General features: G+C 46.7%; 1 protein-coding gene across 4 annotated transcripts in view; it reads right to left on the bottom strand.

The window, feature by feature from the left end:
* LOC118207422 (rap1 GTPase-activating protein 1-like) overlaps positions 1-16,352 on the bottom strand; it is a 119,438-nt gene extending 103,086 nt beyond the window's left edge. For all 4 annotated transcript variants that reach the window (XM_035380969.1, XM_035380968.1, XM_035380974.1 and 1 more), the window contains exon 1: positions 16,017-16,352. The gene's annotated coding sequence lies outside the window, so the exon portion shown is untranslated. The remainder of the gene's footprint in view (positions 1-16,016) is intronic.
* Between the last annotated feature and the right edge of the window lie 677 nt (positions 16,353-17,029).

Here is a 17,029-nt window from a genome sequence, read left to right as displayed (position 1 = left end):
TCAAGGTAATCACCAAAATCTAAAAAAAGACTTACCATTCGACAGAACTTTCAAGCCCTTGATTTTTATTTATTTATTTATTTATTTATTTTATTAGTGAACCTGTGGAAGATTTTTCAAAGACGGAGAGAAGGAAAGCTAGCTAAAAAACAACCCAAAGGGAAACACAGGCACTGTCCCCCGGGGGGGTTATTCTGCCTCAGGACAGCCCCCCCCTCCATGCATTCTAAAAGCCCCCCCCCCCTCCTCCAAACACCTTCAAGACCTTGATAAGTGTGGCAGTGGGTAAGGAACTGCGCTTGTAACCGAAAGGTCGCAGGTTCGATTCCCGGGTAAGGACACTGCCGTTGTACCCTTGAGCAAGGTACTTAACCTGCATTGCTTCAGTATATATCCAGCTGTATAAATGGATACAATGTAAAGTGCTATGTACAAAAGTTGTGTAAGTCGCTCTGGATAAGAGCGTCTGCTAAATGCCTGTAATGTAATGTAATGTAATGATAAGTAGGTGTGTTAGTGCTGGACTATAACAAAAACCTTCACCCACACTGGCCCTTTTCAGATAAGACTAGACACCCCTGCATTCCCCACACTGCTTGTGCATTTTTTTCAGTTGCATCATGGGAGATTAAGTTTTTCTAAATTCCTTACGACAGGACTGATCCTGAGCTTGGAGAGCAATGGACAAAGTTCATTTATAAAGTGGAGGTCCAGTAGCCTTTAGATAAGATAAGTTTGGCACTGTCCATTTTCTGAACGACTGCTTCCAAAACCTGATGCTGATCTCATTAGGATCTGCCAAAATCTACACACTGCTGCTGTTCCAACATGAGTGCTTAGTAAGCATTATTTAATGAAGCTTCCATCTTAATCAACTGACAGCGTACCCTGCTAGCTGGCTTGTTTGCGTCCCCCACTCGAGCAGGAAGTAGACTACCTCCGTTCGCTTCAGGTGGACAAAGAGTAATTGAGTCATTTGGGCTGGACGTCCAGGAGCTTGTTAGCATTTGGGGCTGATCGGGGATGTACTGTACGGTTCCCAGATTCAGCTCTGGCTTCTGTTAAGGACTCTCTCTCCGTCTTTTGTCCTCCTGATTAATGAGTTTACGGCCGTCCCCCCGGACCTGCTCCCGGAAAGGTCAGCGAACACAGAAAAGCCATTTGTTTTGTGCGATAGCCAATCACAGCGCAGATCTGCCGGCGGGAGCTTATCACCGGCAAAACTTTTCCCGATCGGCCACAACCCCGCCGGACGCCGACCGTAAACGCGGTGGAGAATAAGCAGAAACCGATATGAATTATGAATAACTGGGGTTTCTGGGCCGTGGGCAAAGAATTATCCTGTGTAAAAATGGTCGGGCGTTTCCTGTTGGTGTTATCGGTTCAGATCGGAAGCCCCAGCGCAGGACGAGGGGTACTCATCTGAAGGAGCGGCCCTCCGGAATACTAATGCGAAGTTTTTAAAGGTCGTGCTTATCTTTATTCTTTGAGACATTCTTGCAGATACAACAAAGGTAGAATGATAGAAGAGGTAAATATATGAGGGGGGGGGGGGGGTGGAGCGAGGGAGGGAGATGGAGAGAGGGAGCGGGGGAGGGGGGGACTCATGGGGAGAGCAAGAGAAAGAAAGAACACGATTAAAGAGAACAGTGGTCTGGTTGAACACAACAGACCAGGTAAAGCACTAAATGTACAGGCCTGACAATCCAGCCTGGCTGACTGATGGGATATTTATAAAGCCTCTAATATCAGAGTTAAGTTCACTTTTTTTTGCAAAGGATTTGCAAAGTTCCAATACTGTAGAAGAATAAAAGTGTTTCTGTTCTGTTAACATTCAGATCTCCTCTTGCAATATGTATAAAACACAGGCAGAGGATATATAGATGATGTGGGGGAAAAAAAATATTGTGCAATAACATATGAAGAGCAAAGAAAAGGCAGAAACAAGTCTGAAATATTTTATATGTTATATTTCTATTATATATACCATATTTCAAATACTCGAAGACAGCACGAAGGATAACATTTTGCACGCATTGGGCATTAATGCACATTCAATCCACCGACTTGGAGGGGAACAGAACTGAAATAGAGCACAAATAATCGCTGCTTATTGACTGAAGATTTGACACCTGCACCTACAATCTTCTGCAATTATGCAATCAATTAAGCCCTCACCATATAGGGATCCAGTAGCTGTTGAAACTGCCGTTTGCTGCAGCCAAACATTTTTATCTTTCAAAATATCTGTGAGTCTGTGGATATTATAAAATATTATTTTTCAAATAGTCAAACATTTTAAACACGAGTCATCAGCCAGACATACTGGCCTGGCAATTAATTACTGCCCCAAAGGCTGAATCTCTAAGATGCCTTTCTAACTTTAAAGTGTGACTGAAAAATTAATTTCTTCAGACACCCTTGAGCATCCCTGTGGTTTCTTATTCCACACGTCACATATTATTTAGTCTCGTTACTGTCGGTATTACAGCTGCACAGAACATTCAGTCCCTCATCTATTCAGCCCCACACCCACATCCAGCCCCACATCCAGCCCCAGATTCAGCCCCACACCCACATTCAGGCCCACACCCACATTCAGCCTCACACCCACATCCAGCCCCACATTCAGCCCCACACCCACATCCAGCCCCACACCCACATTCAGCCCCACATCCAGCCCCACACCCACATTCAGCCCCACACCCACATTCAGCCCCACATCCAGTCCCACACCCACATTCAGCCCCACATCCACATTCAGCCTCACACACTATATATGTTTTTTTCCTGAATATGAATTACTATGAATTATTACATTTAAGCTATTCTTAAATGTAAAAGTCCCTGCCAGATGAGTTTGATGCTACTTGTAATTTAAAAAACTAATTAGATAATAAGTAACAGGTTCCTTCATAAAGAAAAAGGGTAAAACTAGTCCTTTCTTAAATTCAAAGTACACTGTGTGGTTGCACCGAAATCTAGACTCCAGGTTCACAAGAAGTCTCTACTAGCCAGAACAATAAGAAATATAAATTAATAAATGTACAAAGCAATGAATATCAAGGCAGGTAGTGTCACCCTAAATATGAAAGAGAAATTCAGACGACAGAAGCAGCAACACGCACCGGGAGATCTGCCAGCGTGAGATCAGCACGAATCCGATCAAACTGACACTCTTATCCCCCCGGTATTCCATCAGCAAAAAGAGAGAGAGAGAGAGAGGGAGGGAGAGAGGGAGAGAGGGAGAGAGAGAGCAGGGGTGCACCCGAATTTCACTACAGAGCCTGTATGTGTGTGTGTGTGTGTGTGTGTGTGCACATGCGTGTGTGCGTGCATGTGAGTGTAGAATGTTTGTATTTGTGTGTGGGTACACAGTGTATATGTGTGTGTACATGTTGGGGTAGTGTGTGTGCGTGCATGCGTGTGCATAAACAACATCACACGTGCGGTCTGCACGGCAGTGGGGCTGTTACCTGACCTCATCACCTTCACTACATACCGCTGCAGGGCTCTGTTTCTCTGGGGCTTTTCTCTGCTTTTCTGTTTTCTGAAAAACACTTTTAAAATAAGGTCTTATTTTAAGCTAGGCTGCATTTTTGGATTTGGATCAGGATTTGGTTTTTTTCATTGATTTGTGGAGCAAATGTTCTCTTCCTGTAAAATATGCAAGAAACAGCCACAACAGGAGCAGCAGCCAGGACCTTAGGACCCTGGATGCCACACAACGGCACTTCGCTCTGACCGAGGGCGTCCTTTGTGAAAAGCCGCAATGCTAAGATGTGCTGATGACTGCACGTTTGTGCGGTCACTGGAGGTCATATGACAAAAACAAAACCAAGCATTCCAGTGTCTTTGTGCCGCAGTGTTACACATTGCACAGCATTCTTTGCGTCTGTTCATGCGCATGTGCATGCATGCATGCAAACGCATGCAAACGCATCTTCTCAACATGTGCAACAAACAGGACTGACACAAGAGAGCCAGAGTCCAGCTACGAGCCTGAATGAGAGGGCCGTTCGTTCTTCTGGATGAGAACCTTGGTCTTTAGCTCAGCAGACAAGCCCATGTTACATTACATTACATTTATCATTTAGCATATAGCATATAGTATTACAAGCATCTGATGCTGAGCAACGTACACTACATTTTACATAGCATTTAAATTGCATCCATTTATACAGCTGGATATAGTCAGAAGCCATGCAGGATAAGAACCTCGATCAAGGGTACAAGGGCAGTGTCCAACCCGGGAATCGAACCTGTGACCTTTAGGTTACAAGCCCAGTTCCTTTGCCCATTATGGCCAGCAACGTGCTAATGAGCTTCACACTCAAATTAACGAAAATAACAACAGCTGACACCATAAACGCTTTCTAAAGCCAGACCCTGCAGCGTCTGTAAATATATGTCCTCTGTGTACAAGACCTGTCCCAGTTTCAGAGGCTGTTTCATGAGAGCGATGTTAGTTTTTCAAAGCGGGGGGGGAATATATCCGATTGATTAGTTGGCACAAAGTGAATTTGTGAACACAAGACGCTCGAGCCTCAGGCCAGTGGCCATGCTCCTTGTTTATGGTAATGGGGCCCAGCTGGACATAAACTCACTTTGAGAAAACAAAAAAAAGAAATCCATTTTTCCAATATGTATTTCAGATGCTTGATTTTAGTGAGCTTCAATACCGCCATTATTTGCGGTAAAGATGCTTGTCTGTTATGTTTCTTGTGTTCTTTATACATCAGGCTCAAGGTGACAGAGAGATTATTCTACTGGGATTAACAAAGTCTAGCCTACCATAAGGATGGAAGGTAGGGTAGAGTAGCCTAACCTAAGGATGGAAGGAAGGGTAGTGGAGCCTAACCTAAGGATGGAAGGTAGGGTAGTGTAGCCTAACCTAAGGATGGAAGGTAGGGTAGTGTAGCCTAACCTAAGGATGGAAGGAAGGAGAGTGGAGCCTAACCTAAGGATGGAAGGAAGGGTAGAGTATCTTAACCTAAGGATGGAAGGTAGGACAGTCTAGCCTAACCTAAGGATGGAAGGTAGGGTAGTGTAGCCTAACCTAAGGATGGAAGGTAGGGTAGTGTAGCCTAACCTAAGGATGGAAGGTAGGGCAGTCTAGCCTAACCTAAGGATGGAAGGAAGGGTAGTGTAGCCTAACCTAAGGATGGAAGGTAGGGTAGTGTAGCCCAACCTAAGGATGGAAGGTAGGGTAGAGTAGCCTAACCTAAGGATGGAAGGTAGGGCAGTGTAGCCTAACCTAAGGATGGAAGGAAGGGTAGTGTAGCCCAACCTAAGGATGGAAGGTAGGGTAGAGTAGCCTAACCTAAGGATGGAAGGAAGAGCTTGGAAGAGGACAGGAAGTGGCCGGGCTGATTAGCAGGAAATGGCCTCTCACAGTGGCCTGAGGGAAACAGTCCCGCCACTGCATTCTAAACACCCACAAAGCCCCGAGCCGGAATCTTCCAGAAGGGGCAAGAAATCGTAAACTTGTCAGGTCCAATCTCCTCTCCCAAGGAGAAAAGCTACTCGCCAACTCCACTCTCTCGCCTTCCCCCCCCCCCCCATGCTGCCCCTGAGGGGCTGAGGACGACGGCAGTGTGACTCAGCCCTGATCTGGCCACACCGAATTACCCCTCTCCCCGTCGCCCCCCCACCCCCCACCCCCCCCACCCCCCGGAAGCAGCCAGAAATCCCAACGGGACTCTGAAAACAGAATGTGATTTCACTCTCTTGCGTGATGAGGGTCCAGTGCAATAACCCCCCCCCCACCCCACCCCACCCCACCCCAGGCCAGGGTAATGTATTCTGTGATTACCGTTTGGGGGGGGGGCTGCCCAGTCTCCATACATCCATCAGAAACACGTCAGAAAAACCACCGTTTCACTGCCTGTGGGTCGTCTGCTCTGTCGCTCGCTTCAAAACATCTCCGTTCGACGTCTGCGACGAAGCCCCCCACCCCGCCTGACCTCCAGTCGCAGCTAGCCAGCTAGCATAGCCTGACTATGATGCAGAAGAGGATTGGTCTGTTTCATTTTTTCTTAAATGTGCCTTGAAATTCCAGGCACGGTCAGGACATAATAATCAGGACAACACCGCCAGGGATGTTTTTCCAATTGGATGTAACTAGGATATCTGATACAGTCAAATGATCACGCTGTACACACCTCTGTCAATACTTCCTGTCAAATCAATTATTATCCATCTGGAGTCGCTGAATCGAAGGGATGTCTAACTTCCTGTTTTCCCAGGTGTGAATCTTCTGTTTGAAAAGCTGAAGACTCAGGACTGCTGACTACCAGCCACTGGCATCGCACATGCACGTCACGAAAGAGTTATTGATTTATACTGAACGTGGAGATCATATTTTTATGAGGTCAGTATGGTGTCTTCACTTGGTCCATGTAGTAAATTGACAATCATATGACACAAGCCTGCATTCAATCAACCTTCTTCCTAATCTCTGATGTACAAAAACAACCATGCTCAAAGACATGCATGTCAGGTGCGCTCCTGCGGGTGCACTTGCCTCAGAACTGGAGTTGGTCCCTGGGCGCAGCAGAAGAGAGGCAGCTGCCCACTGCTCCTAGGTAACTAAGGATGGGTCAAATGCAGAGGACAAATTACCCCACGGGGTTCAATAAAGTATATCTTCTTCTTCTTCTTCTTCTTCTTCAACAAGTACAGTTTCTGCTTCATTAAAAAAAAACAGCTGTGTGAAGTTCAGGCCATTACAGAAAACTGCCAGAATTTTAATTTGCCAAAAAAAAAAAAAAAGAGTTACACTAGCATTTTGTTTCTTAGGTTTCGTTTCTAATTAAAGGTTAAAGAAAATGTTAATTAAATCCACAGCATTTCCCAAGATCCTTTGCACCCAGCCCCTCCAGGGCTGTCTTCCAGGAAGTATTGATGTGTGTCGAGTCTTCTTCTCCAAATTTTCCCAGGGCAACGAGGACGGAATAAAGCATTTCAGCGCAGCAGCTAATTCATTTAATGAGGGCCAGAGTGCAATTAAATTTACCCCCCCCCCACCCCCCAGTGACCGAGCCTTGGGAACTCCCGCTCGGAGATCAGGAGTGACGGCTCGGAGTTCGTTAAATCGGGATTAACATCAGTAATGCGAGAGGCCGCGCTGCCCTCGCCTCTACGCCCTGTGCCATCTTCACACGAAACAGCTCTACGCTCTGTGCCACCTTCACACGAAACAGCCCTACGCCCTGTGCCACCTTCACACGAAACAGCCCTACGCCCTGTGCCACCTTCACACGAAACAGCTCTACGCCCTGTGCCACCTTCACACGAAACAGCTCTACGCCCTGCGCCACCTTCACACGAAACAGCTCTACGCCCTGCGCCACCTTCACACGACACAGCTCTACGCCCTGTGCCACCTTCACACGAAACAGCTCTACGCCCTGCGCCACCTTCACACGACACGGCTCTACACCCTGTGCCACCTTCACACGAAACAGCTCTACGCCCTGTGCCACCTTCACACGAAACAGCTCTACGCCCTGCGCCACCTTCACACGACACAGCTCTACGCCCTGCGCCATCTTCACACGAAACAGCTCTACGCCCTGTGCCATCTTTACACGAAACAGCTCTACACCCTGTGCCACCTTCACACGAAACAGCTCTACGCCCTGTGCCATCTTCACACGACACAGCTCTACGCCCTGCGCCACCTTCACACGACACAGCTCTACGCCCTGTGCCATCTTCATACGACACAGCTCTACGCCCTGCGCCACCTTCACACGAAACAGCTCTACGCCCTGTGCCATCTTCACACGACACAGCTCTACGCCCTGTGCCATCTTCATACGACACAGCTCTACGCCCTGCGCCATCTTCACACGACACAGCTCTACGCTCTGTGCCACAGCTCTATGTGACACAGCCAGCTCGGTCCAAGCTCACCACCACCACCTACAGAATTAAAATAAAAGGAAATGGGACAACCAAACTGAAAAGGCCTTTAGAATTAATTCATTAAAAAATTGCCGTCTGGCAGTAAAATGCCTCTTGCGTATGTTTAACTGAATTGGGTGTCATCACCAACATTTTTACTCATGATTTCTGATTTCTGTCCCACATGAAATATCTCCATTTTTTTTTTAATCAACACTTAATAAATCGGTTTAAATCAACACTGCTTTTCAGTCAAGGATTAAAACATCGTTCCTGCGCTCGGTACGAAGGTAAACCGCGACGAAGCGGCTCGTTCACTTTAAGGGGTGCGCACTTTTGACTGACTCCGCTGATCATTACGCTCAAATACAGCGTGTAATTTAGTTAAGAGTGTTTTTATTGCATCAACCAGCACTTAAAAACGACTTGCTGATTTCAATTGAATCCTGAGATCCTTAAGTACAGAGGATTTTTGGGGGGCATGTTAATTAGCCTTCACTGTAATCACTGCCAAAACAGCATTCTAATACTGCAGGCTGGCGGAGTCCAACGCAAACGCTTTCTTTTTTTAATCCAATCACATTCCTGGAAGCCAGTAGTCCCCTCCCCCTTGGCTAAAAAAAAAAAAAAAAGAGGACTCAGGGAAGAATGTGCTGGGTGTGCGCTTGGATATACAAATTTATTGATTTATTTATTTATTATTTTTAAAAATAACTATGCTGTAGATTAAACAGCATAAAGAACTGCATTCAGAAACAGCTCAGCGACGGAATTTAAATAATTACATAACTCATACGTGGTAGCAGTCAGGACGGTAGTTAAATTTTACGAGATCATTTTCTCATAAATATTGCCCTTATATTTTTATGCGAAAATGGTTTCATAAAAATTACAAATAGATTTATGGATGTAGATCATGAGATGCTGCAGAGATTATTAGGGATGTAGAATGTACATATTTACATACTTGCATGCGTGTAAATACACGCATTTATATTAGGGTACATATTACATATTATACATATTATATTGCATCAATACTCACCTGTGTGGGAAGGCCATTAGCAAGGTCAGGCACTATATTAATAGCTCTTATCAATCATGTGAATTCACTTAATATTTCCCCCATATTTTAAGTGTCTTTGGCTGAGACTGCATATAAATGTGATGTAATTAAGTCAATTGTATGATAGATACTAAAAGCAATGGATGGTCACTTAGTGTATAAAATAAAATACTTATTCACATTAACCTCTATGTCCTTTCAGATGTAAAACGCTTGTGGTGGAAATGGACTATTAAGTGACCATTATGGTTGGGTGGAAACTATTTAGTCAATACAGTCAATGCAAATAATCTCCATAGAACATTATGGACATCTTTTCCATAATTCCTGAACTGAATTTCAATCAGTTTCCTGAATTGACTCCAATCCCAGTAACTGGCTGCGAGTTTTTTTACTTCATTTTTTTTTACCTTATCCAGTTATGATGTTATAAGATAATAATGAAAATAAACTTGTTTGGCATGCACATTTAAGTTGTTTTAATTTTTACGCACACAAAGTTGGATGAGAATCTTTTTCCTAAAATGCTACAGACCGGCCTGGCCCCCGAGAAACAATCGCACTTGGAAATCAACAGGCACTTCCAAAAAAATAAATAAATAAACGAAAAAGCGTAATACTTTTTTCCCAGTCTGAAAGGAGCAGTGTCTGGAGTCGGGCCTGCCCAGCGTTACGGTCAGCAGCCAGACAGGCTTTCTCCTCAGCAGCGCTAGCTCCCAGACCGCTAGCAAACGGGGCGGGTTTTCAGAGCGGAACTTCGAACGAGCGAACGAACGAATCATCGCATTTATACAGCACTTCTCTGAATGCTCAAAGCGCTTTATAGTGATGAGTGGGAGCTCACCTCACCCACCACCAGTGTGTAGCCCCCACCTGGGTGATGCACGGCAGCCATTTTGTGCCAGAAATGCTCACCACGCATTAGCTAAGGTGGAGATCTAATTAGCCAATTAAATCGTCCGGAGCAGAACTGATGCCTGGGGCTTAGGTGGCCACCCACCCCAAATGCGCCCCCTACCCCAGACCCCCCCCCCCCCCCTCCCCGCGCAGACTCGGGTTCGAGCGGCAGGCCGTCCCACCGCCAGACCCTTGCCGAAGAGCCCGCCCTCCGCTTCCACACCGCAGCCCTCCATACCCCCCGCCCCCCCCCACCTGCCCTCCCTGGGCCAGAAACACATGCCCTTAAAAGACCACAGAAACAGCAGCCGGGGGGGTGAAAGCACCGTAGCGTTAGTGCCAGACACACACGTCCTTGTCTTAAGCCATTAGATTTTCCTCCCGGTAACGCATTCCGGAGTCCTCCGCTGACCCAGTTGCCACATTTTTTTTTTTTTTTTTTAAAAGCCTTCCGGGCGGAACGAGTTGTTTTTGAGGTGCGGATTTTTCGATGCGGGGCGGGGGGGGGGGGGGGGGGGGGGGGGGGGGGGGGGGTCGGGGGGGGGTGAGGTGGTGAGGTGGGGTGGGGAGTCTGACAAAATCAGTTCTTCTCCTGCTGACAGCCGTGAGACATAGCAGACTTCATTAAGCATTCATATTCAGCATAATCCTGAAAATAAACTGACTCATGGTGCATTAGTTACAACACAGATTACTCTCCGTGGAAGTGGTCAGTTTGGGGGAGAAAATGCTCTCTAATGCTGAAGAACAACAAGCACGAGAAGACAAAAGTGTTTCTGCAGAGACTGTAATCTTTCAAATATGAGCAACGCACAGCATACCCTGAGAGGGGCGCATCGGTCTGAATACATTTAATCTCTGACAAACCATTACGATGACATCATCATCCTCGTGAGGCCTTCATAAGGGCTCATCATCATCATCATCATCATCTTTATCAAGGAAAATAAAACTATGAGTCACCGTGGCGACGTGTGTCCGATTTGTCCGAACTTTTTTTGTTTGTTTGTTTGGCGTTCTTAATTTAAGCAGAGCTTCAAACTGAACTCTAAGACCAGCCAGTGTGACCTCAGACAGGCAGGCCAGCCTCGGGGCAGGTCCAGCAGATGCGGCTGCAGGTTAATTAGCCGCACAGGAAGGACGTGGCGGGGATTTCGTTTCGCCTCAGCGTCCCAGCGAGGAATTTAATTGCTGTCCTGGTGTGACTAATAACAGACTAATGATAATTAAGGTCTGACACGGAGGCGGGGCGGAGAGGCGGGGCGCCAGGGCTGCACCCTGATTTAATGGGACAGGTACAGCGCTATGCTAATCACGCATCCGCTCAGAAACCGATTTCAGGAAGGCAACAAAAAAAGTAATAAAACCTAAAACTAAAATCCAGCCTTACGAAAAAATCCATATAAAACACCAATATTATGGATTAGCTGTAAATCAAACTTGTTTTCTTTACAAAGTGCTACAAGGGCACTACAACAGAAGACTTCCAGCACCAATAAGCAAATGTAGTGTGCAATTCCCCGAAGTCATTGCAGACACAAATTATATTTTTCCTTCTTATTATTCTTTTGGAGGATCTCATAAAACACAGACACTTACGGCCACTGATGAATTACACTACAATGCAACCCGAGCTAAAATCACACTTTTCATTTACTGAAAAATCTGCCAAGACAGCCACTGAAACTTTAACACACACACACACACGCACACACACACACACACACGCACGCACGCACACACACTCAGGAGAGGAGGAAAGCAGACACACACACACACACACACACACACACACACGTACACACACACACACACACACACACACACACACACTCAGGAGAGGAGGAAAGCAGACACACACACACACACACACACACACAGGAGAGAGGAGGAAAGCAGACACACACACACACACACACACACTCAGGAGAGGAGGAAAGCAGACACACACACACACACACACACACACACACACTCAGGAGAGGAGGAAAGCAGACACACACACACACACACACACTCAGGAGAGGAGGAAAGCAGACACACACACACACACACACACACACGCACACTCACACACACACACACACACACTCAGGAGAGGAGGAAAGCACACACACACACACACACACACACACACACACACACACACACACACAGACACACACACACACACACACACACACGCACACACACACACACTCAGGAGAGGAGGAAAGCAGACACACACACACACACACACACACTCAGGAGAGAGGAGGAAAGCAGACACACACACACACACACACACACTCAGGAGAGGAGGAAAGCAGACACACACACACACACACACACACTCAGGAGAGAGAGAGGAGGAAAGCAGACACACACACTCACACACACACACACACACACACACACACACACACACACACACACACACTCAGGAGAGAGAGAGGAGGGAAGCAGACACACACACACACACACACACACACACACACACACACTCAGGAGAGAGAGAGGAGGGAAGCAGACACACACACACACACACACACACACACACACACACACACACACACACACACACACACACACACACACACACACTCAGGAGAGAGAGAGGAGGGAAGCAGACACACACACACACACACACACACACACACACACACACACACACACACACACACACACTCAGGAGAGAGAGAGGAGGGAAGCAGACACACACACACACACACACACACACACACACACACACACACACACACACTCAGGAGAGGAGGAAAGCAGACAGAGCTGAGGACTTTAAGCCGCACAGACCCAGTTCCCCCGCCAACGCAGCCACGGGATAGCGACTGGGCAGCTGGCGAAGCCCCGCCCTCTCACACGGCTCGACAGACGGCCAACCCCCCCCCCCCCCCAGCACCCACCCCCCACCCCCCCGACGCGGCGGCATGCCGAGGCTTCAGCCAGTTTCACTCCCCTTCACCAGGTGCGATCCGTCCAATTAAAGCTAACTGAGCCACAGGTTCCACCGCTCACTGCTCACCCAAAACCTGAAACAGACCCCCCGCCAGGGGAGGGAAAACAAGAGGGGGGAGGGGGGGGGGCATAATCTGGGATGTTTTGATCTTATCTGCTTCAGAAAAGCGGCTAGCTGATGGAGAATCGGTTGTTTTGAGGCAAAAATGTCCTCTGGACCCAAAAGGATCAGGAAAAGGACACAAGCCTAAGCCTCTTTAGCTCGGACTCAGGACCAGATTTTTCTTCTTTACAAGTGTTTTCATCATCGAATCAGAGGCCCTTAAAGAGGGATGTTCCTTCCTCCAGAGCCGAATTCACCAGCCAAACGAAAGATCAATTCCCCCGCGCCTCTGTCACTGGGACCCACAAAAGGAGGGGGGGAAGGCAGAGGTCTTATCTTATCCTCTGGAGAAAGGGAACGTGTGAGATTACACACAGCGTGACAGCAGTCCCATACTGAAAATACAGGGAGAAACACCCCCCCCCCCCCGCCCTCGTGCCTCAGTCCAGGTTTCTCTGTCCATCAGGGCGGCCATGTTGGCTCGTGGCTCCGCTCGCTGATGCAGTTTCACATTTTTCCAGGTGAAAGGTATGACAGCCGGATGCTTCCGGCACGGGGCTGTCTGATACGGTTACCGCAGCTCGAGTCAGATTCAGATTCAGATTCTGAGTCAGATTCAGATTCTGAGTCAGATTCAGATTCAGATTCAGATTCAGATTCAGAGTCAGATTCAGAGTCAGATTCAGATTCAAAGTCGGATTCGGAGTCGGATTTGGATTCAGATTCAGATTCCCGCACCTTTTTCTGTGAGACGTGCGATGTACAGGAGCCGAATTTAGCGGGAGTTGTGTCTGGAGCAAAAGGGACGAGCGACTGGGTGAGAGGAAAGGAGCAGACCCCCTCACTGGTGATTAAAAATGACAAAAGTATCACTAATGCCCCCCCGCCCAAAAAAAATCTGAAATAAATAAAAACAAACTTTATATTGGAACCACTTTCTATCCCCGTTTTTTTTTCTGTTTTGCTCCAGATTGAAATTCCCAGTGCAAAACTCCAAAGGCAAATTGCTATGGCAACTGCATTATGTTGATGTAGGACTGAACCAATCACAGATCTCTGTGATAAGGCACACAGACTACAAAGCAGCCAAACCTTGTAGTCCAGCCCAGATATTCACAACTATACTTGTACACGCAGAGCCAGGAACCCAGACACACAGACACGCTCAGACACACATATGGGTATACTGGTATACATCCTTAAACAAATAACAGGGATTGGTTAATCGGCTGACTGATGTTGGCATGGTTTCCAACTCAACCTTCAACTCAGCTACATTACATGGCTTAGCGACTTGGAAATGAGTGAAAATGATGCCATCTGTCGGTGGATGCAGGTTCACGTAGATAGGCCAGCCAACCGCCAACCCTCCGACTGCCAGACAACCGCTCTTACCTCCTGAGCTATGTCGCCCCAAACTGAAATCCTGGAGGGCCGCTGTCCCTGCTGGTTTTTTGCTGTGTTCCTGAACTTCAGCGCTTAATCTGATTGGCTGAGGCATCTGCACACCTTGTTTCTGAGGCCATGATTGGCTGCTGACTGAAAGCAAACCACAAAGACCAGCGGAGACCACGGCCCTCCAGGACTGCAGTTTGAGATCCCCGATACAGACTGTGAATATCTTAAATACTCTTCCTTTGGATGCGTAGTACATCATATTTAACACACATTTTGGGTCAACAATCACTCTGTCATTTGAACATAATAATAAATAATCAACTCATAAAATGGAGAGAAATAAAAAATGCAGTCAAGTCCGAGAGCGTCATTATTGTCTGACTCATGTGAGCACGGCACTGATGTGATTTTTTTTGATGTAAAGTGCGTCGTGATTGTACAGCGCACATATGAGAACTATCTCAATAACAAAACCGCACAATAACAAAAGGGATTTTACACGTCTTCTTTCACACTCAAAAGCTGCTGCAGCATCGCTCCTATTGCAGAATACTTAATGCTAAAAAGATCAATGGTAATCAAATCCTCTGTGTGTTCTGTTGAATTATTCTTTTTTTCCCCCATGCGCAATAATATTAGAAAAGCGCAAATTTAAACAGGTGACCGGTACTGACACACAGCAGAACGCCCTCAGGACCCTTATGGGAGCCTCGCAGTCTCTGTTACAGGATCCAGAACAGTCGCAAGAATATGTAATTAATTTAATATATGAACTGAACGCAAGGTTTGACTGAAACCGGGGAAAACGTTAAATGCAACTGAGAGAAGACTATTTATCTAGAAAGGCCACGCCTGTCACGTGATATGACGAGATGAGGACTGCACATCTGCAGGTAATGGCTCATGAAACAACGGTCGACGATTCGACTCTCCGCTGCGCCAGGTCAGCGTTGGCCGGCCCCCATCACGCAACAGCTCCGCCCCCTCCGCGTTCTCAAGACACAAAACTCACTGAAAATGTTCCCCGGTAGAACAACGTTGGCCCGTGTTCAGCGGCTTTAATATAATATACCATCTATCGCTGAATCACTTTAGACATTAGAAATATGCTTGAATTAATGCCGACAGTTATCCGGATGTAATTTAGAGTGCAATCACCTCCAGCGCGCCATCCCGACTCACGTAAATGCTTCTCCACACTTGACCGAGTGGCATGTAATTCTACAGGCTACGGAATTTATTGAAGAGCCTACCAGTGCTGGCACTTTCTGCCCTACCCACAATGAGCTCCATATACTGGCTAACGGGCGCATTTTGCACTCGGGGGAAGAGCGACGACTGCTGCGCGACCCAAGCAAACGTTTCAGATCTTGCCGTTGTGCAGCTGCCAAAAATGTACACACCTGAGTGTGCCTGAGTAGGAAAGAGCGGCGCGCAGAATTACGGCACAAATGACAAATGTCTGTTTGCTAAAGAATTGCCGTTATGCGTTATCTCGTTATTATTTAGATTTAAAATCCGAACACGCGATAAACTGGGTGGTTGTTCGAGCGCGAGGGTTCAACGTGAAGAGCCACTTCGTGCGCGCGGCACGTTGGCAAATATATCATTCGCTTAAGAAATATGACAAACACAAGCAGTAAGCTTGTACATGCTCTGTACATGTTGTGCGGATTGAAATCTTACCGTTAATGTGGCAACAGCCTCCTCCTGGATAGCCTGTCACAGCGGAGAAGTCCCGGGAAGCAGGGCGTGCACCTGATAACGGTATAAACTCAGCTGGTGGGTAACCTCGCGCAGTTCGATGTGAACTGTTTAAAACGTGTAAGCAAAAAAAAAAGAAATTACAGATTTTTTTATTTTAAAATTATACTGAGAGATGAGCCGAATCAATTAAAAAGAGATGAAAACAACGGTCTTCCGCACGCGTTCTCAGCTGCGCACAAACAATGCTAGGATTACACCGCTTTCGCTCTCTATCTCTCTCTCTCTCTCGCTCTCGCTCGCGCTGTCTTCCTCGCTTGGGGATGTGTAAAAAAGCATTGCTTTCGGACACGTGACCGGTCTGGAGAAGCTCGGCGCTCCAGTGTGTGGTTCAGCTGGCCGCGTGCACCCTTTACTCCCCACAGTCGGACTAGTTCCAAGCGGAATGTGATGTCAATCATAGATGCCAGCAGGTGTCCTGATGTAAAACATCAATCAAAGTCGTCATATGAGAATTTTATATCACGAAGACGACAGTCTTCGAGCCATTTCCCCAATTCCAACTATGGAATATGTACTTGTATGAATTGCACCAGCATTCATACAAGTGCATATTTTTAGCTAGAACAAACCGATAGATGTAAACGTACCGGGACAGTGACAGGCACAATTTTGTTCTTTTGGCTCTGTGTTCCTTGGATTTGAAATACAACAATGAACATGAAATGCTATTTTAATTTGAGGGTATTAACAGCCATATCTGATGATCTGCATATATGGAATAACAGACCTTTTTAAACATAGTTCCAGCACTTTAGAGGAGCAAAAGTAATTGGGAAAATGAACATAATCTGAAACAAAGTCGTCATATTTAGCACTTGTTGGTTGCAAATCATTTGTATTCAGGGATGGCTTCAAGTCTGTGATTCACAGACATCACCAGACGCTGGGCATCTTCTCTGTGCTGCAGTCATCTTTAGTTCCTGTTTGTTTCT

This window comes from Anguilla anguilla, chromosome 11 (genome assembly GCF_013347855.1).
Source record: "Anguilla anguilla isolate fAngAng1 chromosome 11, fAngAng1.pri, whole genome shotgun sequence".
Lineage (NCBI taxonomy): Eukaryota > Metazoa > Chordata > Actinopteri > Anguilliformes > Anguillidae > Anguilla > Anguilla anguilla.
Note: the sequence above shows the minus strand (reverse complement) of the source record. Positions and strands in the feature narration are given on the sequence as shown.